We start from the raw sequence: 26,282 nt of genomic DNA, 5'->3' as shown, positions 1-26,282 counted from the left end.
CGATCCCTGCTACTTTTAATGTCTGTCCTTGTGACTTATTAACGGTTATTGCAAAGCAAACTTTTACAGGAAACTGCACTCTTCTAAATTCAAAATGATGCCGCCTGTGATGATGTTCTTAAAAACTTCGACAGAAACATTATGATTTGACTTGAGAAAAGCCTCGAAGAATCACGTGAGAAACAAAAACAATATCAAATTTATAGTTCGCTATCGACCAAAAGTTGAGATGAAGTACTGAATAATGATTTGAATGGAGGAAAGCCTCCGAAAATAAGAGATTTAAATTTCAATGACAGATTTCAATTTCACAGAAACTAAGGGGTTTAAATTAATTTCTCCTGAACTAATTGATATTTCAAAAAATCCTTTCTTAGTGCATACTTTCGTAATCATGTATACATGCCTTCCAAATTTCAAGTCTGAGGCTTCAGCGGTATTGGCTGTGCGTTGATATATATATGAGCTGTCACGTGCGGGACAAAATGTCCGTTTTTCCGTTGAATGGTCCAGCATCTCATGCGCGAAGTGAATTTTATTATTTGACACGGGCATCATTTCATGGTGCATCACTATTAAATGACACGGTAAATACCGTAAAGTTGACCCCTCTTTTCTCCTCACGACAGGAGAGTTTTCACAATTTTTTGAGTCAGAATCCGAAATTCGGAAAACTCCGAAATGCAGAAAAATCACGGTCCCAAGCACTCCAGATTTGGGGTCTCATACTGTATAATAGAAGTGAACAGCAACACCCCAGCAGCCGCCAACTTACCACTAAAGAGAGAGTTCCTGCAGGTTCTAGATCTTTTTTTGAAGATAGAGGCAAAGACCACATCTTTGATAGAGTTGCTTCCAATGACGTTTTTTGCAGCACGCTGATGATTTGACGCTGATTATCTAAAATAATATGATTCAAGTTGAAGGGGAGAGATAAAGACTGATATGTCCGGCATGCGAGAAGCGGGACTCGGTTCTGAGAGCAAAAGTTCCAGCATTATCTGTAAATTAGACTCTGGGTCTGAGTACGTATAACTTACACCCCCTTACTTCTTTGACTTCTCGACGGCCTGCACATAGCATCTATAAGGCAAGTTATATAAAAAGCGTTAATAGTTACATTTGTGGGTTGTCCATTAGCCCACTTAAAAATTTCATAAAACACAAATGTAGTTGTTTTTGAAAACTGTATGAATTTCATATTTACATTGAATATTAAATTTTTTTTCGTGGGTGGGGGGGAGGGGACTCCACAAATTACTGCCCCGGGTGTCACCCATGCTAGGTCCGCCACTGATATAGGTAACTATAAAATGCAACTAAATTCCATGTAAATTAGTTTTCCCTTATTATAAAGTTTATAAAGTATCATTTCAGTAACTAAATATACAATATTTATTACTTTGGAGAGTGTCTTGTTCCTCATTTTGACTTTTCCAACATTTTTCGAAAAGAAAAAAAAGAGTCTAAATTCTCTGTTTTAAAAAGCTCTCAGTTCTGTAATTTTGTCGGGAGGAATGAGTTAGATATGCATTTATGCCAAACAAAATGCAAAAAATTATTTCTAGTTTTTTCCAGCTGTGACAGCCCTAGATTTTTATTGCTACATATAATGAAAAAGATAAAAATCTATTTTTTCACATTTTATTTTGGCACAAATACAGCGCTGTCCCATTCCATCCGACTCCTCTTCCTAGCGGATACTTCTACGAATAAATCAGGGTTGGCAAGTTTCTGCCGAGGCGGTTAAAACCACAGGTAGAAACCGGTTAAAACCGGCATGACAAAAACCACTTTCTGCCACTTTGCGGCAGAAACTGGCAAAAACTCACAAAATATAAAATTCTTGATATACAACAGAAAATGCATGGAAAAAATAATTAATTGTTAACCAAAGTACTGTAATTTTATTACAAATTTATCACAATTCAAAATCAAATGTTTCATTGTTTGGACCCTGCAATTGCCTCTTAGAAAAGGTGGTTCCAAAAATCTAAACAGATTCTCAATTTACTACGCACAAATGAGAAATTTTAGAATATTCTTAAAACAGAAGAGCTTGCAGACAATGCATCAAGGAGCAAGCAATGCTCGTGAAACTTTCAGCTATTGTATAACTGGTCCACCATGTAGTAACTGGGGTTGTGGTAAAAATTTGACTGGAAAAATAAGTTTTGAGAAATGGGGCCAATTTGTTTTGCAAAGTTGTGACAATAGGCACAAAATTTAGGCAAGTAAAGTAAGTTCTGTCACTTTCTTCTTGAAGCACATGACATGATAATTTCAATCAAAAACAATTTAGAGGAAGCATATAAATGAGCAAATTATAATCAATAATGCCTGTTTAATTTTGTATGTCACTCCTCTTTCCTAAGCACCCTTGTATGATTTTTTTTATCCTTTGTTAATTTAATCCAAATACTACGAGCCTCCGCAATTGGAAATTTCCCTTTCTGAGCATAATCACTAGCATGGGAGCACTAGCATGGGATTTTATTTTTTTAAATGATGAAATGATGTTTAATTTTTTAGTTTACTTGAACAAATATCATCAATTACTTGAGTTATTAAAGACTTTTTTAAGTTTTTGCCAGTTTCTGCCGGTTTTTACCGGTTATAACCAGTTTCTGCCACTGGCAAGGCAAAAACTAGTTTCTGTGGGCAGAAAGCCAATCCTGGAATAAATCATATTCTTGATGATGTTTTCACTACGGATGGATTTTTTTTAATAAAAATTGTTCTTTCACCCTCAGTGGATGTTGCTGTACCTACGACAAAATTTTCTTTTCAATTTTTACTGGTCTCTGTGAATGAATAATTGATCGGTAAAAATTTTTGGCAGAATCTACAACTTATCATCTAATTTGGCAATTTTTTTCAGTAAAAATTTCAAAGCTTTCAACTGAAAAAAAACCCCTTTAAAATCATCCTTTTTGTCCGTGGGTACAACACCACGTTCACCCCACGGACAGAGGCCTTTGTACCCATGGACAAATAAAAAAAATAATGAATAAATAGGTCTGAGGAACTCAATTATACTCAATACATTTTCCAAGGCCATTTTATATTGAAATACTTCAAACATGCATTGAAAATAACATTAAAGAAAAAAACCAACCGAAATCAAACTTCGAAAATTAACCGAATTTCAGGTTAATTTTTACCTAAAGGTTTTCCCCCCTTTTTAATTATCTTTAATTTTGAACACCAGTGAACTCTTAAAAAAATTACTCTTAAGAGAGCCTAATATGTTTTTAAACAAAAAAATAACTATATACATCATTAGTATAGTGCTCTATGTACCTATATAATGACTTCAATTTATATGAAAATTGAAACCTTTAGCATAACTAATCCATTACAAAAAACTCAGTTTTGATTAACCCAATAAAAATCCAGAAAAATCGACTTCAAATGAAAACAGCTGGGATTGACGGTCTGTAGATTCTACAACAGGTGGGGGTTGCTTTGACACTATACCTTCAAGTCCTACTTCAAATTAATCATTATTGTTGAAAGTAAATTTCGGACGTTGATGACAAGACACCATTTTGAGGTACTTCACATCGTAAGAAGACTGAGGTGTGCCCCTAGGTCACTAAGAATTGCCGTCCGTGGGTACACATGGTTATGTGTCCTTGGGTACAAAGGTACGCCATTTTGGGTTTGCAAGCCAGTCACATCGACTGGATCACAGTTTCACGGTAATAAAAATCAGAAACAACACCTTCAAAACATAGGGAAATATGATACCTACAACAAAAATGAATAATACATTCCTCAACGTACCAAAAAAAAAAAAAAAAAAAAAGAAATTGTACATGGTTTTTTTTAACTTAGATCCTACTAAAAAAAACATGCTCGTTTGATGGCGCTGAAAACTCCTGAGGTACTGGAGAGGGCTGAGACACACACGTTGAACCCACCATCCAATCTCTCTCGATAATACCCGGAATTTGTCGACAAACGTCTTTAGGTACAACCGTCCGTGTGGGTACAGCATCTTTTCCTACCCTATTTATCTTTCTTTACTAATAATAAAGCTGAATGTCCCTCTGTCTGTCAGGATCTCTGTGACGCGCATAGCGCCTAGACCGTTCGGCCGATTTTCATGAAATTCAGCACATAGTTTGTAGCATGGGGGTGTGCACCTCGAAGCGATTTTTCGAAAATTCGATGTTGTTCTTTTTCTATTCCAATTTTAAGAACAAAAATATCATAAGATGGACGAGTAAATTACGAAATTATCATAACGTTAAACCGTAACATTGGCACAAGCCAATTGGCGAGATACGAAATTATCATAACGTCGTGGAACCGTAACATGGGTACAAGCCAATTGGCAAGAAAATTCACCATACATTATTTGTAAATATACAGGCGAATCAAAAGACCTTTTAATTTTTCTATTACGGGCGAAGCCGTGCGGGTACCACTAGTACTTTATAACTTCCGTCACAAATTTTACACTTGGATTGGTATGAAATTCTGTAAAAAGTTGAGCTCCGTATCCGTATTCATGGATCTAGACACAAATGATCTGCATCCACATCAGCGGATCTACATTTCTGACGATCCGGCACATTTCTAGTCTGTACACAGAAGAAGAAAGTAATTTTTTCCCTTTAACCTAAAGCCCTGAAGGAAAACCGTTTTGAACCCCCCCCTCTAAAATTACACTTATGGACAGGGGCGTGCACAACGGGGGGGGGGAGGAGGAGAAGGGATACTTGTTGGTCCGGGCCTGAGCCTGAAGTAATTCTGTAAAAAAGTTGAGCTCCGTACCCGTATTGAGCGCGCCCGAGCCTGACGAAATTCTGTAAAAAAGTTGAGTTCCGTATCCGTATTCATGGATCTAGACACAAATGATCTGCATCCACATCAGCGGATCTACATTTTTGACGATCCGGCACATCACTAGTTTGTACACAGAAGAAGAAAGTAATTTTTCCCCTTTAACCTAAAGCCCTGAAGGAAAACCGTTTTGAGCTCCCCTCTAAAATTACACTTATGGGCAGGGGCGTGCACAACAAGGGGGAAGAGAAGGGATGCCTGTTGGCCCGGACCCGAGCCTGAAGAGGGCCCAATATTTTTAAAACTATGCGTGAAATATAGGGGTAAACAAAATGGAGGGGAGCCAGGAAAAGTCATTTGTGAAGGGCCCCAAAATTTCTGTGCACGCCCCTGCTTATGGGCGGGCACCCATGTATCTTATTAATTCTGGAAATAACAGGAGCATAATTTTACACAGGAGTTTAGAAAGAAAATACCGTGAATTATACTTTCACATAATGTAGATATTTGTCATAAACAACGGGCTTACTGTAGATTACTTCATTTTCATCATCGCACTTAGCATTGATGCTCACGCCACCATCTACAGACAGAAATGTTTTCACAGTTTCATCATCGCTGTACACTTTTTCTTTCATATCAGTGCAAAGTGGTCCAAGAGCGTCACCAAAAAATGGACTTCGCCTGAAATAGAAAATACATAATATATTACGAATGATGGCAGTTGGTTGGAACGTTTAGGCTAGATTGTAAAAAAATAAAACACTAGACTTACGATCCTAAACCTCCTAACAGATACCCGTCAACTTTACACTCAATTTCCGCTTCGGCTCCGTAAGGCGGATCGGGACATTTATATTCTCCTTCTGTAGTAGATGTAGAACCAACTAAACAAAGGTAGAATGTTATGGCATTAAAGTTCTGCAAAGTTTTAGTTAAATTTTTATCTACAGAAATAGATGTAGTGGTAGGGTCTGTCCGAAAATGATATCAACCTTTCTTTCAACATATTTGAACCCTTCTCTTTCTGTCCCAAAGTGTCAAACTTATCCGTTATCCTTGCCACACGTCATACTACATTATGTTAACATGTTGTTATAACTGCTCAAAGAAAATGCGTAATGTCACATTTCCTGTTGATCCATTATCTCCACCTTTTCACAAACTCACAATTTCATGAAGTCTTTCCCTCTTCAAATTGTGACATCATTTGTGGACGATCTCGCATTACTCCTTTCTAAGTCAAAGATGATTTAAAAATAAATTAACTTTTCATGAACAATTTAAACACAGGCTGACCGATCTTTTGGGAACCGCAACCTTATTTTTACTGACTGAAATTCTTATTTAAAGTGACAAATACGTGCAAAGAACTAGCCCTAGCTAAACAGAACCTAAGGCCGAGCGCTGGTAATCAACGTGTAGCCAACGTGACTAATCAACGTGCAGTCCTTTTCAGGAGATTGCACATTGATTTGTCTACAGGTAGAGATACCAGAATACTGCCCCTGCTTTGTCGTAATTCAAAATTTGGTGGCCCATAAGTACCTGATCGACTGACTACCTTTGGTTATATTTGGACACTTATCTCTAATTAAGAGCAGAAAAATTTTCTTGTGCTTTGGTGGAGCACAATAGTTATTCGTGAGGTTAAAATTAAGTTTTAAAAAACTTTAAAAACATTTCTATTCAATTGCATGCTCAATTTATAACTTTACAGCTTTTGCACATACAGTGAAGCACCGTTTACACGTTTCTTTTTTATACGTGTTTATCATTTGCTCGTTTTTTTAATCGCTCCTGGTCGAGTTCCATTGCATATTAACGTATACCTATCACACGTTTTTGCATTTATACGTTCTTTTCATACTGTCCCTTCAAAAACATATAAATGGTGCTTCACTGTACTTTGCTTTTGTAATGCAGTGTGGATATTCACCCTTGAGAGACCTGCTATTTCGTCTATGATTAAATTTTCAGTATCTTTCCTCGAGTTAAACGGAATGCGATTAGAAAAATAGGAATACAAATTAAACCAAAATTGGAGATTATTTAAACAAGACTTATTACTGCTCTTCTGGCTAGATGAAGCAAAGAGCGAAGAGAAAGCTACCAGGGCGGATACACGCAGGTTCTGCTGCAATATAGTTACATGATTTGGCAAATATCCACTGTATTTTATGCACGAAGTGAAAATACCGTTTCTCATCAGTCTTTTTGAGTTTTTTTTATGAATTTCATTTTGTGAGTCCTTCTAAAGAAAATTATATTACTTCGTTGTTCTATGATTAGTTTTTTTCTCTTTGCTTGCATGCGAGATTTCTTAAAATGGTTTTTGCAAAAATTCTATTGGCAGTTGTCCAAACTTATGCTGAAAATGAAAAACCCCTTGAACTCGAATTTCAACTATACATCAAAATATAAATTAACTATGCAAAGTATACATATGTATTTAAAAGAACTATTTTAAAATTAAAGGGAAGGAGTAGAAAATAGCTTTTTTTGGGGTTTTTGATTATAGTTTTAGAATGTTTCCTTGGAAAAAAACAAATTTCTTGTGGTGTCGTAAATTGCAGATTTTGTCATATTAAAAAACAGCAATGACATCCTATATTTTCTTAATTGGTTGATTTTAGTCCTATATAGCGTAAAAACTTGACGTGATACTAGTAAATTAAGATTATTTACGGTCTCAGATGTAAAACAACCAAATCGTTATTCCCAGCGTAAAAATTTGAAGCGACCGTACTTCGAAAACAAGTTTGGTTTAAAATGAAAAAAGCTCTTTTCCATAATAAGAGTTCTAGATATAGGAGTAATCAGTTAACTCGTAATCGCAGAATTTAAAAATTAATCAGAATTCTTTTACAAGGTCCGTAAAAAATGTTCGCGGACAAATTTTAAAATTCATTTTTTGCGTAATTTTGCGATTAGGGATTATTTTTGCTGGAAAGATGGATCCTATAGCCCGCCTTGATGCAGCATGATAATGCCAAACCGCACATGGCCAAGAAGACCAAGAACAAGTTTGAGGAATCGGACGGAGTCAAGCTCAGGGAAATCGCCGATCTTTGATGATTCTTCCGGAGCGTGGCACAATGCCGAAGATCGGCGATTTCCCTCCTATGAAACCAGTCTTTTACAGCCCACATTTTGTACTACAGGGTGTCCAGTAAAGGACTCTCTTGTTTCAAAATTAAATATCTCGAAAACAAAGGACGATATTGGAATAAAATAAACGGTTTGTTTATTGTGAAACCCATAAAAATCATATACAGGAACTTGTAAATTAGTTATAAAAAGTTCCAACAGGTGGCGCTGCACACTGTAATTGCAATAAAACTCTCCATAAATAGTGCTGCGAAGAGGTTGGACGATAATTTGTAGCTTATATGTAAGCATATCTGATAGACTAAACTACTGCTGAAACAACTAGCCTTTTCGCAGCACTATTTATGGAGACTCCTATTGCAATTACATTGTGCAATGCCACCTGTTGGCAATTTTTCAAATTAATTTCCGAGTTCCTGTATATGATATTTATGGGTTTCACAATAAACATACCGTTTATTTTATTTCAATATCGTCCTTTGTTTTCGAGATATCTAATTTTGAAATCAGGGAGTCCTTTGCTGGACACCCTGTATTTGATTACGGTCGTTTCCGTTCAATGCATCACTTTCTGAAATAACGCAGGTTCCAGTCGTTTGAAGAATTTGAAGAGGCGAGTCAAGAGTTTTTTGATTTGAAACCGTTTGAATGATACATTGATCAGATCCGGAAACTTGCAGATCGATGACAAAAGGCGATACATTCGGATGGACTTTGTTTTGAGGAATACTTGCTGTTGTTTTGAATAAATTTATGCAGAAAAAGAAAAAAAAAAAAGAATTTTCAAGCTTGCCCGTGAACTTTCTTTACAACTTCTCCTCTCTGTATTAGAATGGACTGCTTCTTTGAAAAGGATTGATTTTTTTTTCCACTTTTAAAACTCTTATGCATCTACGAAATATATTGGTTTTAGTATTCTGTTAGTATCTTTAGTTGAGGGGGGAAAATGGTTAGATTCAAATTTTTCGAATAACCTGTGGTTGTCGTAGTAGTGGTTGCTTCAGTTGTTGTGGTCGTAGCTTCAGTTGTGGTCGTAACTTCAGTAGTCGTGGTTGAAGGTTCTGCAGTTGTCGTCGTAGGACCAACTGTCGTCGTAGTGTCAGTTGTAGTAGATGTCACCTCTGTAGTGGTAGTAATTGCTTCAGTTGTAGTGTCGACTATCTCTGTAGTTGTATCGGGCTGAGTTGATGGTGCAGTCGTTGTAGTGGTTGTTATTTCTAAAAAAAAAAAAAAAATGAAAAATATTACCTCGAATTGAATGTGAGATCTATTTTTATGTTACTAAATGTAACATAACACAATACAAACTAAAAAAAAGGCTTCAAGCGTAAAGAAAAAAAATAATAATTGCATTTTTGAAAATTCCAGAAAAGAGTAAAGGTAGTGTAAACTTGAAATATCATGATTTTATAATCTAAACACACAAGACACTCGCTGAATAAGCAAATATTTCTTTGCTCAGAGATTTAGGTATAAAGCATTTTCTTCAGAAATTGACTGAATTAGAATTACAATTATATACGAATATTTGCAAGTAATACTTGATGAAATAGCCAATTGAACAGAGTGGCAATAGTTATTACCTGGAAATGAAGTTGTTGTGGATTCTTCTTCAGTCACACGCATCTAATAAAGAAAAGGAAGAAGACATAGGATAATTTTACCATGAAAATTTTGAAATGTAGAAGCAATTATCAAGTCGACGCAATTCTTCCATCAGCGAAACTTTCACACAATTGTGGCTTTTCCAGTGATATATATTTTAGGGAAAATTATTTAGCCTAAAGTTCTATTGACTCATGGTAATCAATGTTCTACGTAAACAACGTTTTATAGATAAAAAACCACTAAATGTGTGCTATTATAATCACCGTCCTCTGAATGCAGCAACTTTGATCATTTTAAACTCTGAATAACTGTCAGAAAACAAGAATTTCTTTCATTGTTCTACAAGCTGTTGAGAAGGATGACTGCTGTCAGAAAGCAAGAATTTCCCTCATTGTTCTTCAAGCTGCTAAGAAGGATGATTTCTGTCAGAAAGCCAGAATTTCCTTCTACTAGCACCTGAGAAGGATAACTACTGTCAGAAAGCAAGAATTTCCCTCATTGTTCTACAAGCTGCTGAGAAGGAGGATAGCTGTCAGAAAGCAAGAATTTCCTTCTACAAGCTGCTGAGAGGGATGATTACTGTCAGAAAGCAAGAATTTCTTTCACTGTTCTGCACGCTGACGAGAGGATGGCTTTTTAAGACATATTGCGATAGTATGTAATTTGTTTGTGGTAGCCTTCTTAAGTACGTTCTTGGTCCTTCATAACTTAATGAACATTTCCTCGTCATGTTGAACATGCTCTAATGGAAGATTTGTTTTAAAACCATCCAAACCAGCAAATGTGTAACACATTGAAAACGTTCTCTAGTAGAGAAATTTTGAACTAGTTTTACTCACTCAATCAAACTTCCATCCCTTCCTTATAGTGTGCACAAAATTTCGTTTATTTCTGAGCAGATATCTTTTCGCCTCTAGATAACTTTAAAGTAGGGTCGCTTGATAATGAACACCTTGTATTTTATTTCAAAACGAAATTCACTTTAACATTTCATTTAAAAAAAAAAAAAAAAAAACTATTTTACTAGAGTAACAATTTTTGCAAACTAGTTTCTACATACTTCAAATGAGGTAGTGAGAAGCAAAGTGATGTAAGTAGGCATTTTCAAGTTTTGAGTAATATGCGTATAAAGTTGTGGTTCAAGGTAAGTTTTCATTGAAAAGATTTTCTAAATCATTCTGTAGAGCAGTACCTACTGTCTGACCATCGATTACATGGAAAGGCTAATATCCGGTTTATAGGCGGAAATGGACGTATCTATTAGTTTATAGGGGTGTTAGTTGGTTTGTTACAGATGTGCACTTTTGCTTCTCTATTATTTAGCCCTAGTTTTGTAAAACTGAAAATTTACTCTCTCAGCATCATTTTTTTAATCTAAAGTATATTCGATACATATTCTCACGGCAAAAATTGATTAATTTATTTATTCACAACAAAGTTTTGAGCTTACCATTTTGCTTTTACGTTCCTGAACAAAATGAAAATGTTTTCTTCTCTTTTTGTTGTTTCCATGATAACTATTTTTGTTTTCCCTTATTTTATTTAAGAGAATGCGATAAATGAATAAGGCCCTAGTGACATTATAAAACGCGTGCATCAAAATCCCATCGTTATTTTCCCTTCTCCCCTGCTGGATTCATTTAGATGGAATAGTCTTAACTTGGCAAATTGCCAAATTACATACAGACAACAAGATACAAGACAGAGGAGAGGTTCATTTACCATTTGCACTGGTTATCCCCAAATTTTTAATTTTGGCACTCGCATCCCTTTGCTTCTCACTTCCTCAAATGATGCAATGAAATACAAATTGAAAACTCGTATTTTGAAGCTAAAATATTATGAGGCATGTAACGATGTTTTTAATTTGTCTATTTTTCGAGATGTAATTGATGACTTCGTCTAGAAATTGCTTAGTAAAACGTCGCAGCTTTAATAAAGAACATTAATTTCCTGGTGAGTTTTTTCAAAGTATAATTTCGTCTCACTTCGGCAAACGTGCATTTCAGTTAGTAACATTCAACTTCAAGATAAACGCTTCACCTTTTAAGACGACTTGAATTGTCAGAAAAGATGAAATGAAAGGATAATATACTTAGAATAAATAGAAGTATTCTTTCGGATGATTAATCAATAAAAATGACGATGCCATTAATTTTTTACGCACGAACAAAGTTTAAATAATGGGGTTGTTTAAATCAGTCAAAACTACTACTTTTAGTCACTGAAGTTGATAGAATGAGCTAAAAGATAATATGGAGCGAGGAAAATCTTTTATTTTCAAAACGTTTAATTATTAATTAAGGTTTTTTAAATGTCCGATTTTTCAAACAAGGCGTGGTCTTTATAACGTCACAAGTGATGAACTTTGGCCCCTTTGTTCCTGGGGCGCTGAATGCTGACGCTTGCTATCTACTGCGTTTTCAGTTATGATGATTCAGAAGCGAATTAAATATTGTGCTCTACGCTTTCTATTAACCATATCGTTGCCAGTACATGTGAGCAAATATGCGAATTAAATATTGCGCTCTGCGCTAATGGCATCAGTGAATGGCATTTCATCACTTGTGATGTCATTTGCAGAAGCGTAAAAAATAAAACAATCTGCGCACCGATTAAAATAATGTTTTTAAAATGTTAAATTTTGTCAAATTATTTAAAAAATGGTCAGGTCCTATGTTTTTCAGCGTGCTCTTTCAGAAAAAAATACTTTTAAAATTTCGGAAACGATCCCATTCTTTTATAACTTCTATAAATTGATTTACGTTATCTGTTTCAAAACATATTTTAATTTCATCGTAAGTAAACAGTAATCATTTTTCAGTTGAAGATTAAAAGGCAAAACTTCTAGTTTTTTTAAAAACTGAAGTAGTTATTCTTTACAGTATTATAAATAACGAAAACTCCTGTCTGAATAAAGAAAAAAACACATTTTAGTTTAACTCAGCAAACAAATTATTTCGCAAAGCATATTTTTTTTTATAAATATGGGGGCAAAGCTTTCTTTTTTTTCCAGCACAAACATCTTAAATAAAATGATTTTCAAACATTTTTGAAGTTTACAAAGTTTAGATGCAAAGGCATTCGACTAATTCAAAAGAATTTCTTACTTTGTATATTTTCATTCCAGGATCATCGCAACTTTCAGAGGAACAACTATTTTCATCAATGTCTCCAGCCAACAAATAACAATTTCCAGTTTTGTAACCAAAATAGGAACAGGTCCCAGCATTTCGGAAACACAAGGAACTACATTCGATTCTTGAAATGGCTGAATATTCTGCCCACATCCATTCATTATCAATTTTATCCGTTATATTCAAGTAATATTGATATTGTTCAGAGAATGCGTAATGAATCAATAAACTAATGCCAATAGTATGCAATGAAAGTATCCATTTCATAAAATACGTAAGCGTTAAAGTTTTTTGAGTACTGTGGAAAATGTTTGATAATTTTGAGGACATTTTTATTCTTAGCTAACTCGAAAATGTCGTTTTTTACTCATATAATTCACGCCGTTTAAATTCGTTCAGTGGGGTAACTAGTTTGATATTTTTGCGCCGTTTGGCACTTTTATAGTTCTCGGATCTTGAAAATTTTTGTTGCGAAAAAAATAGTGATAATCATTATAGTTGCCAAGCTAACCATTTATAACATTTTAATCACATAACACATTGTAGCATAAAATCACTAAGGTCGAATTGTGCGTCGATTTGTTTTTCCTGCACATGTTTTTTTTTTACATGAATTTTAATTTCGAAGGATGACCTTCATGGCTTTTTAGCTGTTGACTAAATAAGAAAATTGAAAGCTTTGACTATAGAGTGAAAATCAAAATTTACTGCTGTAAAATTTTGGTCAAGTTTTATATGAATTTACGTTAAACGTTTGGTAAATTTTTGTGATTATCAAACATTCGGACTTGTAATAACTATAGGACTTAGCAGGGAGGAGGGTGACTTGGGAATCTCTGCAGTTTTTGATAACTCCCCACAATCATGCATGTACAAAAACAAGGAAGAAAAACAAATTGTCTGCACTCATTTATTATTGCAGGAAAAAAGTACCTAGAACAGTAATGGGTATTGTTTTTCTGAAGTTAGGAATAAGTGCAGCCTTTTTACTTCCTTTTACAAAAAAGGAAGTACTGTATTCGCGAAAAAAATTTTCCCTCAAAAATCTGCCTTAATTTCCATTTTGCTCACCCCCAAATAAATGTTGAGTTTTTTTTCCGATCCGACCACACGTACATGTGTACCTAAGAACGTATATACGCCCGAAATATTCATTTTGACGTTTCCCGATTTAATTACAACGAGTTTTCTTGTGACGTCTGTATGTACGTATGTATGTCGCATAATTCAAAGACGGTATGTCCTAGTTGAAACGTAGTATGTAGACTCCTAGTGGGGTCTAAATGCGCATCTCCCATTTTGGTTGCATTCGGGTGTTTCTAAAGGGGTCTTTTGCACTTTTTTGGGGGGGGGGGAAATCATTGTTAATTTCGATGCAAACTCAAGTGGTGTTATAATTTGGCGGACACTTGGCGATATATCATCAGTCTTTTGGTCGCCAAGTTTTATCGCCAACTTGGTGACAAATTTGGCGATTTTTTTTCTAAATCTGGTTTCAATTTGCCATTGTTGGTGATATTTAGAGAGTAAACTATTGAATCACATTAAAATTGCAATAATGGGGAAATAACATTAAATTGGTGTAAAAGGAAGTCATGTGATGCAAAAATCAACTCGTTTTTTTAAGCCATAGAAGTCCCAATGTGATTTAGTGTTTAAGGCCACTTGTCTATGGCCCATATGACTTCCATTAGTGCAATGGGAGGAACAGACCACTTCTCCCGCGTTATGTGAAAATACGTAGTAGTTCTGACGATTCACTTAAAAAATAGGGGTATTGGGGGGAAGTAAGAAAATTAATTGCCACAGTCAAACTCGCAAAGGAACCGTAATATTTGCTCGTTATAACTGAGTGCTCGCAAAAAAGAGAGTTCATGAAAAAAATCATAAAAATTCAACATGGTTACTTTTTTTAAAAATCTTTTTCATCACTGTAAATTTCCAAATAATTTGCTTATTTTGCTCAGAATTGTCTGAATGCCTTTTTCTTATGTCAGTTTTTAAGGAATATACATATACACACATATATATTTTTTAATGGTCCTTTACACAACCAATTTAAGTGCTGTCATCACTTGTTCTCAGAATTTGTGATTTACTAGTGGCACCCGCACGGCTTTGCCCGTAGTAGAAAATTAAAAGGTCTTTTGGTTCGCCTGTATATTTACAAATAATGTGTGATGAATTTAACGCCAATTGGCTTGCCCATATTACAGTTCAACGTTATAACTTGGTAATTTACTCGTCCATCTTGTGATAATTTTGCCCAGGAAAATGTTCTTAAAATTGGAATAGAAAAAGAACAAAATCGAATTTTCGAAAAATCGCTTCGAGGTGCACACCCCCATGCTAGAAACTAATTCTATGCCAAATTTCATGAAAATCGGCCGAACGGTCTAGGCGCTATGCGCGTCACAGAGATCCTGACAGACAGAGAGAGATCCGGACAGAGAGACTTTCAGCTTTGTTATTAGTAACTAGTGGTATCCGCACGACTTCGCCCGTAACAGAAAAATTAAAAGGTCTTTTGGTTCGCCTGTATTTACAAATAATGTATTGTGAATTTTCTCGTCAATTGGCTTGTACTCATTTTACGGTTACACGTTATGATAATTTCGTATCTCGCCAATTGGCTAGGGCCCATGTTACGGTTACACGTTATGATAATTTCGTAATTTACCCGACCATCTTATGACAGTTTTTTTCTTAAATTTGGAATAGAGAAAGAACCACATCGAATTTTCGAAAAATCGCTTCGAGGTGCACCCCCCCCCATGCTACATACTGACTTTGTGCCAAATTTCATGAAAATCGGCCGAACGGTTTAGGCGCTATGCGCGTCACAGACATCCTACAAACATCCTTCAGACATCCAAACATCCTCCGGACAGAGAGACTTTCAGCTTTATTATTAGTAAAGAAGATAAAAGATAAAGATTCTTTCCCATTTTATTAAATTTCTGTGAAAAATGGATTTGAAATTGGAATAGAAAAAGAACAAAATCGAATTTTCGAAAAATCGCTTCGAGGTGCACACCTTTATGCTACAAACTAACTTCGTGCCAAATTTCATGAAAATCGGCCGAACGGTCTCGGCGCGATGCGCGTCACAGACATCCTACAGACATCCTACAGACATTCAGACATCCTCCGGACAGAGAGACTTTCAGCTTTATTATTAGTAAAGAAGAAAAGAAAAGATGAAAGCTAAGGAAGTCAAGAAAAGAAAGGTAATTTTCAGAACAAATTCTTTCCCATTTTATTAAGTTTCTGTGAAAAATGGGCTTAAAATTAGAATAGAAAAAGAACAAAATCGAATTTTCGAAAAATCGCTTCGAGGTGCACACCCCCATGTTACATACTAACTTTGTGCCAAATTTCCCGAAAATCGGCCGAACGGTCTAGGCGCTATGCGCGTCACAGACATCCAGACACCCAGACATCTAGACATCCTCCGGACAGAGAGACTTTCAGCTTTATTATTAGTAAAGAAGATCACTAACTTTGATTCACTTTGAAATGTTGAAGAAAATTTTCCAAAACATACCAGGATAAGCTGAGTTGAATCTCAATAGAAATTTTACGAATCACAAAAGTATTGCTCGCTTTAAGCGGGGTTTGATCGTTAAAAGCGAGTTATGCTTCCATACACTGAATCCAGACTCTCGTTAAATCAGGGCTCGTTATAACCGCGTTCTACTGTATTTTGTGATATCAAGTGTTTATCGTTAAAAAACACCGAAATGATATTCTGCGAAGGGTCAAAATTTAAAATTTATCTCTCTTTTGCATCTATTTCGTCTCTCATTTTGGTTGCGATTGATAATTCACATTTGATTCCGGAACCTGTTATCACACGTGCTAATACTGTTGTAGCGAACATTTATTGTAATGATGTCAAAAAAAAAAAAAAAAAAAAAAAAAGAATTTTGACATCTTGAATTCAAACTATATTTTTCGCAATCACGAGTGTGTGTGTGTGTATGTAGGCGCGTGTGCGTGTGTGTGGGGGAGGGGTACCTGTATTTGTGTGTGTGGTTGGTATGTGTATGTGTGTATAGGCATGTGTGCTTGTGTCTGTGTGCAGGCATGAGTGTGTGGGTAGTTGTGTGTATATGTGTTTGTGTGTGTGGGGAAGGGGGATAGTCTGACCACGGATTGTATGGAAAGACAAACATCCATTTTACAGTTGGAAATGGACGAATCTATTATTTTTTAGCGATGCCAGCTTTTGAAGAAGCTGAGTCTCATTCAAACAAGTGGAATACGAGCATCAAATTTTTACTTTCCCCCCTCATTCAGATAGATTCGTCTTCTCTGGACGTTTGAAAATTCCATACAGTCCGTGGTCGAACAGTATGTGTATGTGTGTGTATGTATGTGTGTTTGTGTGTGTATATATGTGTGTGTAGGTGTATGTATACGTGTTTGTGTGTGTATATATGTGTGTGTAGGTGTATGTATACGTGTTTGTGTATTGGTGCGTGTATGTATTGGATATTGACGCAACCTGGAGACGGTTTTCGCTAGCATCGGGAGGGGCCAGTCGACGGTGGTGCTGCAGGGAAAGGCGGGGGGAAAATAAAATCATAGGAATTCAAAACAGTCAAGTGAGAACAGTAAGCAATCGTGATTGCTCAAAAAAAAAAAAAAAAAAAAAAGAAAAAAAAAACATGTTTTTCAATCATTACTCACAATGTAAATCGAATGGACTGTAATAAGAATTTACATTAAGTTCATTTCTCAAAAATTCGGTATACGAAAAAAATTAATTTCATAGCTGATATTAATATATATTACTACTTTATTTATCATAACATTCTTAATAGCTTAGGTTATAAACACAATTCTTACGAGAACTGCGTTATAAATGCGAGTGTTAACTATTAAAAAGGGTTCGAACAGGAAAAAACTTAGTTGTTTGAAAGATAGAATAAATTTTTACTTTAAAGGAAGTACGATGAGAAGTAACGACGGAAAAAAAAGATAGTCTTGACTTAAAATATTGCATAAAATGTTTTTCCAATAATGTTTTTAATGTCGATTACATGAATCAAAGACATTTTATGGCTTCTAATAAAATAATTTTACAAAGAAAATGTTTTTCATATAGGCTTTGAAGAAAACTCGATTTGGCGGTCGGTTGGCTTATTTATGGTGGCATTTTAGCTAACTTTAATGAAAGTCATCTGGAAACCCTAAAAGCACTAATGCACGATACACAATAGGATTGAAGAAAATGTTTAGAAAGAAAGTGGTTCAGTTACCTCGAAGTTGAACTTAATGACGTCATTAATGATGTTTGTAACATAGGGTAATAGAAACATGAAAAGGATAAAATTGACCTGTAATATCTGGTTCCTGTGGTACTTTAGCAAAAAACAGAGAAGAAAAATGTTGTGATTCTAATCTATTTTTTACTTCCTTTTACAAAAAAGGAAGTATTGTATTCGCGAAAAAATTTTCACTCAAAAATCGGCCTTAATTTCTATTTTGCTCACCCCCGAATGAATGTTGGGTTTTTTTTTTTTCGACTCGACCACACGTGAATATATGCCTAGGAACGTATAGAACTCCGAAATATTCATTTTGACGATCCTCGAGTTAATTACAACGAGTTTTCTCGTGGCGTCTGTATGTACGTATGTATGTGCGTATGTGTGTATGTATCTCGCATAACTCAAAAACGGTATGTCCTAGAAAGCTGAAATTTGGTATGTAGACTCCTAATGGGGTCTAGTTGTGCAGCTTAACTTGGGTTGCATTCGGATGTTCCTAAAGGGGTCTTTTGCCCCTTTTTGGGGGGAAATCATTGTTAATTTCGATGTAAACTCAAGTGGTGTTATAATTTGGCGGACACTTGGCGATATGTCGCCAGTCTTTTAGTCGCCAAGTTTTGTCACCAACTTGGTCATAAATTTAGCGATTTTTTTTAAAATTTGGTTTCGATTTGGCCATTGTTGGTGATATTTAGAGAGTAAACTATTGAATCACATTAAAGTTGCCAATAATGGGAAAATGACATTAAATTGAAGTAAAAGGATGTCATGTGATGCACACATGAGCTCGTTTAAAAAGGAAGAGAGAAAAAAGGCTGACTTTTTTAAATGCTCTCAAAGCAAAGCGTGAAATACTGCAATTTTGCCACCGTAAAATATCGTTTAAGATGTTCTACACATTGTCAAATAAAGCTATTGTCTGTTTAGAGACTTTGAGCTTCATAAGCGAGTCTTTTTAAAATTCGCAAATGCAAAAATGAGTCCTGTAAATCAAACACGATTGTAAAACCTGACTAGTCACAAAAATATAGGAATTTTTTTAAACAATGTCCCGAAAATAGTTTCTCAATTACTGTAACATGAGTAAATTAAAGACTAAAATAATTGAAAATCGGGTAAAATAGACCAGGTCGTATTTTTTTTTAAATCATAAAACTCATACTTATGAATTGTTTTTTTGCGAAACAATTTGTCGATATTCATAGTATTGGTCTTTTGAAGTTACCTCGATAATTATCTTCAAAAAAACGAAAATACATATTAATAAAGCTTGAATTTTGATAACCTAAAAACTCCCTAAAGATGCCCTTACAGTTAAAAGAAAATGCTCTTAAACGTATAAACAATGCACTTAAAATTAAGTAGTTTAATCTTATTCTTAAATAAAAAAATTATATTTGAAAGCTTATTTCTTTCCGAAATTTACACACAATTGTATTGAACTAAGTACATAAAGAGAAATTAAGACTACAATTTTCAGTAAGCTTTAAACAAATGTTAATTACAAGAAACCAGAGTTGTATTAGATTATTAAATGCTCTCTTATATTTTCAAAGGTGAAAGAAATCTAATCCTAAAAAAAATTTTTGTACATAGAGGATCTTCTCTTTTTAACTTCCACAAATATGATTTCCTCTCGAACACTGAACAGTACAACGCATTTGATGTGCAAGAAGGTTCTATCAATGAGTTAGCTCTTCAACAAAGTTCATGCGAGCAAAACTTGGTGCTGATAAGATTTCAAAGGATATTAAGATTTGCAATATTAAAGGCAAAAGCAGTACAACAATTTCTTACAAAAAATGATCATATGTAATGATCAAAAAAATGTGAAATATAAAAAAAAATATCCTGGAATGTAAAAATGCCATAAAATGTAAAAAAAAAGATTGAATTTTGACATCTTGAATTCAAATTATGTTTTTCGCAATCACGAGTGTGTGTGTGTGTGTATGTAGACATGTGTGTTTGTGTTCAGGTATGAGTGTATGGGTAGTTGTGTGTATGTGTGTTTGTGTGTGTGGGGGTATCTGTGGCTGTGTGTATGTGTTTGTGTGTCTGTATGCATGTGTGTATGCGTTTGTGTGTGTGTGTTTGTGTGTGTATGTGTTTGTGTGTGTGTGTGTAGATGTATGTATGTATGTAAATATATGTGTGTGTGTGTAGGTCTGTGTATGTATGCGTGTATGTGTAGGATATGGACGCAACCTCGAGACGGCTTTCGCTAGAGGAGCAGCATCGTGAGGAGCCGGTCGACGGTTATGCTGCAGTGAGTGCTGGCGGGAAAATAAAATCATAGGAACGCCAAAAAACAGTCAAAAGAAAGCAATAAGCAATCGCGATTGCTCAAAAAAGAGAAAGGATTAAAACAGGTTATTACTACCAGGGAGTGGAAGGGGTGATCCACACCGGGTGACACCCAAAGTGGATTTAAGATTTGTAAAAAAATACAAATACTTCAACTCTGAAAATGTTTCAAAAATATATCTAATATTATATTTAAGCTGTTAAATTTCCTCCAAAGCAGAGAAGAATATTTTCGGTGAGGGGGTGGTTACAAATTCATCTGGGGCAAATTTTCATAGAATGTTCATGATTTACATTTGTATTTTAATGTGAACTCTCGCTACAGCACAAAAAACATTTGGTTTCGAAAGACTGTACGAATTTCATTTTTTATATCCTATATATATGGAAATATACTAGGAATGCCGCTGCTTGAAGGGTCCCCCCTCCGCCACCCCCCAGAAATAAATCTTAAAAAATGCTCTAAAAATCTGAAAAAAATGCACAAAAAGATTAAATTAGTCCAAGAATGCCAAACAGCCAAAATATAGCCAAATCCGGTTCTTACTCGCCAAAAACAGATATATTTATCAGCATAAATCACAAAATAGACAGAATAAGGGCAAGAAATGGAAAGTAAGCGTGAGACTCATGAAATTTGGCGATGGGGAGTAATTCCCTTTACTCGACTGTGAGAACTCCGCTCCAGAAATCACTACACCAGTGTTGCACTGATTGCACTGAACGGACTCGCCTTATGTTTGTTTATCCGCGAAAATATTTATTCTACCAGCGACGCTTTGCTCGGCGCACCGCAAATTTGTTACACTACTTAGACTCATGAATCTGGGGAGGATTAACCGCACGACATAAAATAATTTCTAACCTCATTAGAGAACTGATAACAGCAGCACACCTTTTGGCGAGGGGATCGTGACTACGCTCAAAACAAACACCGGGCTTAACTTTTGATACACTGGGAAGATTTGAGCAAACCCTGCGGCAGGCACATATTCATACCATATTAAAAATGTGCTGGAGTAAAAGCTATACTACAGTTTGCATGAGTTTTTTTTACTCTAAATGTTATGAAAAAAAACTCATTGAAAATCGAAACATTTTAAAATTTAATGCATCTTTGTGTATGTAAAAGCCAATTCACTGATCGAGTAACGCTCCTGGCGTCATCAACGATGAAACTCGCTCCACGGCATGATACTTTGATAATATGCATTTGGTAATGTTTAACATGCAGTGAAAGGTTTTATTGTGACAAGGTTGAACTGGATCCGGTAACTTAACTGTTTTACTGGAAAGACTGTCATTTTAGGAGAATGAAGAAGCGGAAAAGTGGTCAAAAATGAACGCTATCTACTGGAGTTAGGGTTAAAAATTTTAACTGTCAAAATGTATCACCAAACAGGAAATTGCTTCGTTCAAATGTAGAGGCCATTTTCAACCGTCGTACCTTAACGGACGTTTTTCTACTAAAGTAATAACAATATTGAAAAAAAAAAAAAATAATTTGAATTTTGTCATCTTGAATTCAAACTATGTTTTTTCGCAATCACGAGTGTGTGTATGTAGGCGTGTGTGTTTGTGGGGAGGGGGGGGGGGGTATTTGTGTTTAAGTGTAGGGGATATGTGTGTGTGTAGGCATGAGTGTGTGGGTAGCTGTGTGTATGTGTAGGTGTCTGTATGTATGCGTGTGTGTGTATGTGTTTGAGTGTGTGCGTGTGTGTTTGTGTATGTGTGTAGGCGCATATACATACGCCTACGTATGTGTGTGTGTGTGTTTGTGTGTGTGTAGGTGCGTGTATGTAGGCGTGTAAGTGTAGGATATTGACGCAACCTGGAGACGGTTTTCGCTAGAGGAGCAGCATCGTGAGGAGCCGGTCGACGGTGATGCTGCAGAGGGTGCTGGCGGGAAAATAAAATGAAAGCACATTAAAACAATCAAATGAAAGCAATAAGAAATCGTGATTGCTCAAAAAAAAAAAAAAAAAAAGAAACTTTTAAACAACAGGGAAACATTTAAATTACTCATTAATCAGTTTTGAATAGCATAGATTGTGCTTATCATTCATTTTATTTACATAAAATTACATACATATGTGTCACAGTGAATCATCTTATTCGTTCTTAAGAAGATAAATTATCGTTTTCGAACATATACTAATATTGCCACACAGGGCCGTCCGAAGAGCTGAAGGAAAGTTTCTGGCGCCTCCCCCCCCCCATACACACAGTAAAATCAAGTTAGTTACGAAATCACTGCATCATACGCGTAAATGCGCCTCATACATGCATTTTAAAAATATTAATGAACAAAAACAATCAGAAGGCAATGGATAATACAAATTAAAACACAAGCAATATGAATCTGTTTCTAATATTTATTATACTTTAATATCCCAAAAACGTTTCGAAGAATGGAAGTGTTAAAAATCTAAATATTTATCTTGTAAAATGTTAACCCACAAGATAAAACAATTAAAACTGAATTAGTTATTTATCAAATTAAGTACATCTTACTACTATTATATATGCGAAAAGTTTGTCTGTATGGATGTATGGATGTTTGTTACTCTTTCACGCAAAAAACTACTGAGCGGATTTTGATGAAACTTTACAATAATATAGCTTATGCATCAGAATAACACATAGGGTAGTTTTCGTCCCGTTATGGGGGGCAAAACCCCCCTTAGGGGAGCAATAAAATAAAATTTTCGTATAAATTCTCTAATATAGGGATGAAAAAATACTTGCACATATTTACATTATATGTCCATCGAAAGCTCTGATTTTTTCTGCTGAAGATGGCACTTATTCGAAATTTCTAAGTAGAATAAAAAACGAGTTATGAGCTTTTTTAGTTCCATGTTTGAAGGCTTTCCTAAACTCAATACAGTATTTGGTGTATCATCTCAACTCTCTGTCGATAGCGACTATTGTTGTATTGTTGACTATCTTTGCTTTTCGTGACTGTTCAAGGCTTTTCTCAAGTCAAATCTTGAAGTAAGATTTTTGCACAAGATTGGCAAAATAATACATGATTTGGCTGACCATTTTCTATTTAAACGGAACTTTAGTGTAATTAATGGTTTTTTATTATTATTTATGCTGATTGAACACTTACTCATTATCCAATCAACCAGCAGATCGCCAAAATTTTTGCAGAAATATTTCCGTAGTGATGCATTTGGCAGTTTTTTTTCAATGTCGCTGTTTTTGAAGCCGAAGACTACGTCATAATGTTTCTCAGTTTTCACCATGTAAACAAAATATCGCCAATCAAAGAATCTTTAAAAAAACTTTTTTTACTATGTTAAATAATCCAGCAACTAAATTAAGCAAATCCATAAACAGTGCAAAAACTTCCATTAATTTTTCCTTTTTGCACAATTTCAAACAATCGCCAAATTTTGCTACTTATTTTGGAAACATTTCGAATGAAACTCTTTAGCGCCATTTTATGGTGACCAAAAGTATCTCAGCACCTGGCGATAATATCTTTGTAACGAAAATTAATATATCGTTTTTACAAAGTAAGGAAAGAAGGAGGGAGCATCATCGAAGATATCCCCAAAACGATTCCCGCAAATTCGGTAAAATCGCACCAAGAGCCCACAATGATTGAAATTTCCCAAAATAACTAAAGCAAGTATAAGGGGATAACGAGCAACGTCAATAGCAATACAGAGAAGGTTTTAGACTCCATGTTAAAAAAAAAGTATCAACAGATTAATCTTTTTACACATGAGAAGAATAATTTCATGTTTTGAAAATTTGTATATGCTTAAATATAGTGCTTTCGTTTCTAAATCAATACTATTTTGTTCTTTATACTTATTGCTATTTTACTTTTATGGGTAAGGAAGAAACTACTTTTAATCATGTCAAAAAAATGTGTTTTAAATTCTTTCACTTAAACCAGAAAAAAAAGCAAATAACGATTTTTTCTCATAATTATTACTGACCCAGGCAACGCCGGGTATTTTTGCTAGTAAATAAATAATTTGTTGATCATAAATAGGGAAACCTATTTATCGAAGTTTATTACATCAAAATTAAACTTCCATCTGGACTCGTCCAATTTATTTTTTTCAAGAGGTTTTTTTGGCTTTACTTGTATCAACTTAATACCAGCTTTCGTATATGTTAAAAACAAAGATGTCATTTTTTTTGCATAAAATATTTGTAAGTTTCAGGAGAAAGTCGCAAATGCTCAACATCGAAAATCACTTAGAGTTGCGTTTTTGGAGCTATAATTAAAAAAAAAATTACTGGCCCTAATATCACATAATACGGCCTTATCTTTGCATTTTTAAGACTTGAGTTTCAGAAAATATTCGGGCAAGGGTCCCCATACCGCTTTTCTTTAATATCACAAGCAATGGGTTTTTCCAACGACACTTACAAAAAAAATTAAGTGGAATAGCCCCTGAAAATAAAACATTGCTTAAGTTTTTTGAACCATTATTTTTAAAAATTTCCAGTGAAGTGCTTCAGATCCTCATTCCCTTGAATCTTCAAAGTTCGTTTAAAATTGAGTTTTTGAAACTTCAATTTCGGAAGCTTGCAGGGAGCAGGAGAAATTAATTTCAATCTATTTAAAGAAGAAAAAAAAGATCGGGGACAGTACCTCCATCCCTTACCCTAATGGCTTACAATTGTATTTTTAAGACTTCAAATTCTAGAAATTTCCGCTGACACCAAAACATTTTTCATTCGTAGCATCTTCAAAGAAAGTCTAAAATTGCGTCTTTAAAATTAAAAGCGTCAAAATTTTTACCGGACCCTCTTTCCTTCCTAATCATTCTTTTTTCAATGCGCCCCCTAAAATTTTTTCTGGTTACGTCACTGCAAGCAGGGGCAGAACTCCAAGAAATGTGGAAGGAACTAAGCAAAAGAGAAGTGCCTTTCGTTTAATTCTAAACAGTTATGTTCTCAGAATTTGTATCTCCTTCAATGAGATAAAGTAAACAAATGTTTTGGAGACTGAGAGAGCGGAATATTTTCGTGCACTAAGAAAAAAAATTGAGAATCGTTGCAATAATCCTCTATTTTGTGCATCTATGATACACGAAATACGCCCCCCTCATTTCGTGGCGAGGGGCAGTTGCCCGCTCGTTCCCCACCCCCCTTTGGACGACCCTGTTGCCACACAGCACAATCTGACTCACCGTAAACCGACGGAGCGCTAAGCTTTGATACCCCAGTTCTGGCCAAAATATTTCAGGCAATTTGACAAAAAAGTTGTAGATTTTAAGGAAAAAAAGATTAGTTTAAACAACGAGAACACTAAACAACACACGAAGAAGTATGACGACGAAAATTAGTCTCTCTAAATAAATTAAAAACAATGAGCAAGACTTTTCTCGTCGTCATGGTAATCTTAAAAATCAAAGGAACATCAACTACAGTCAAGTGAGGATAACAAGCAATTCGTGATTGCTCAAAAGACTGCACGATGTAAAATTTTGCATGGTCTAAAACAAAACTTTCATAACTTATAATGTAAAATTAAGCGAGCTGATGTGTGCATCACATAACTTCCTTTTATCCAATTTTAATGTCATTTTCCCATTATTATCAATTTTAATGTGATTCAATAGTTTACTCTCTAAATATCATCACCAGTGGCCAAATTGAAATAAGATTTAAAAAAAAAAAAAATCGCCAAATTTGTCGCCAAGTTGGCGACTAAAAGACTGGCGCTATATCGTGTCCGCAAAATTATAACACCACTTGAATATACTTTGAAATTAGCAATGATTTCCCCCCAGAAAGGGGCAAAAGACTCCTTTAGAAACACCCGAATGCAACCAAAAGAATGCACAGCTGGACTCCACTAGGATTCTATGTACCAAATTTCAACTTTCTAGGACATACCGTTTTTGAGTTATGCGACATACATACGCACATACGAACGTCACGAAAAACGTCGTTGTAATTAACTCGGGGAATGTCAAAATGGATATTTCGGGTGATTATACGTTCTTAGGCACCTATCCGCGTGTGGTCGGGTTGAAAAAAAAAAACTCAACATTAATTCGGGGGTGAG

General features: G+C 35.1%; 1 long non-coding RNA gene across 1 annotated transcript; it reads right to left on the bottom strand.

The window, feature by feature from the left end:
• Window positions 1–8,966: 8,966 nt before the first annotated feature.
• LOC129225724 (uncharacterized) lies at window positions 8,967–12,715 on the bottom strand. The gene is made up of 3 exons (XR_008580748.1): window positions 12,624–12,715; window positions 9,489–9,531; window positions 8,967–9,122 (listed from the first exon to the last, which is right to left on the bottom strand). It is a non-coding gene; the product is annotated as an uncharacterized LOC129225724 (long non-coding RNA).
• Window positions 12,716–26,282: the final 13,567 nt, after the last annotated feature.

The sequence above is a fragment of the Uloborus diversus genome, chromosome 7, assembly GCF_026930045.1.
Source record: "Uloborus diversus isolate 005 chromosome 7, Udiv.v.3.1, whole genome shotgun sequence".
Classification (NCBI taxonomy): domain Eukaryota; kingdom Metazoa; phylum Arthropoda; class Arachnida; order Araneae; family Uloboridae; genus Uloborus; species Uloborus diversus.
This window is presented reverse-complemented; position numbering and strand designations above follow the sequence as displayed.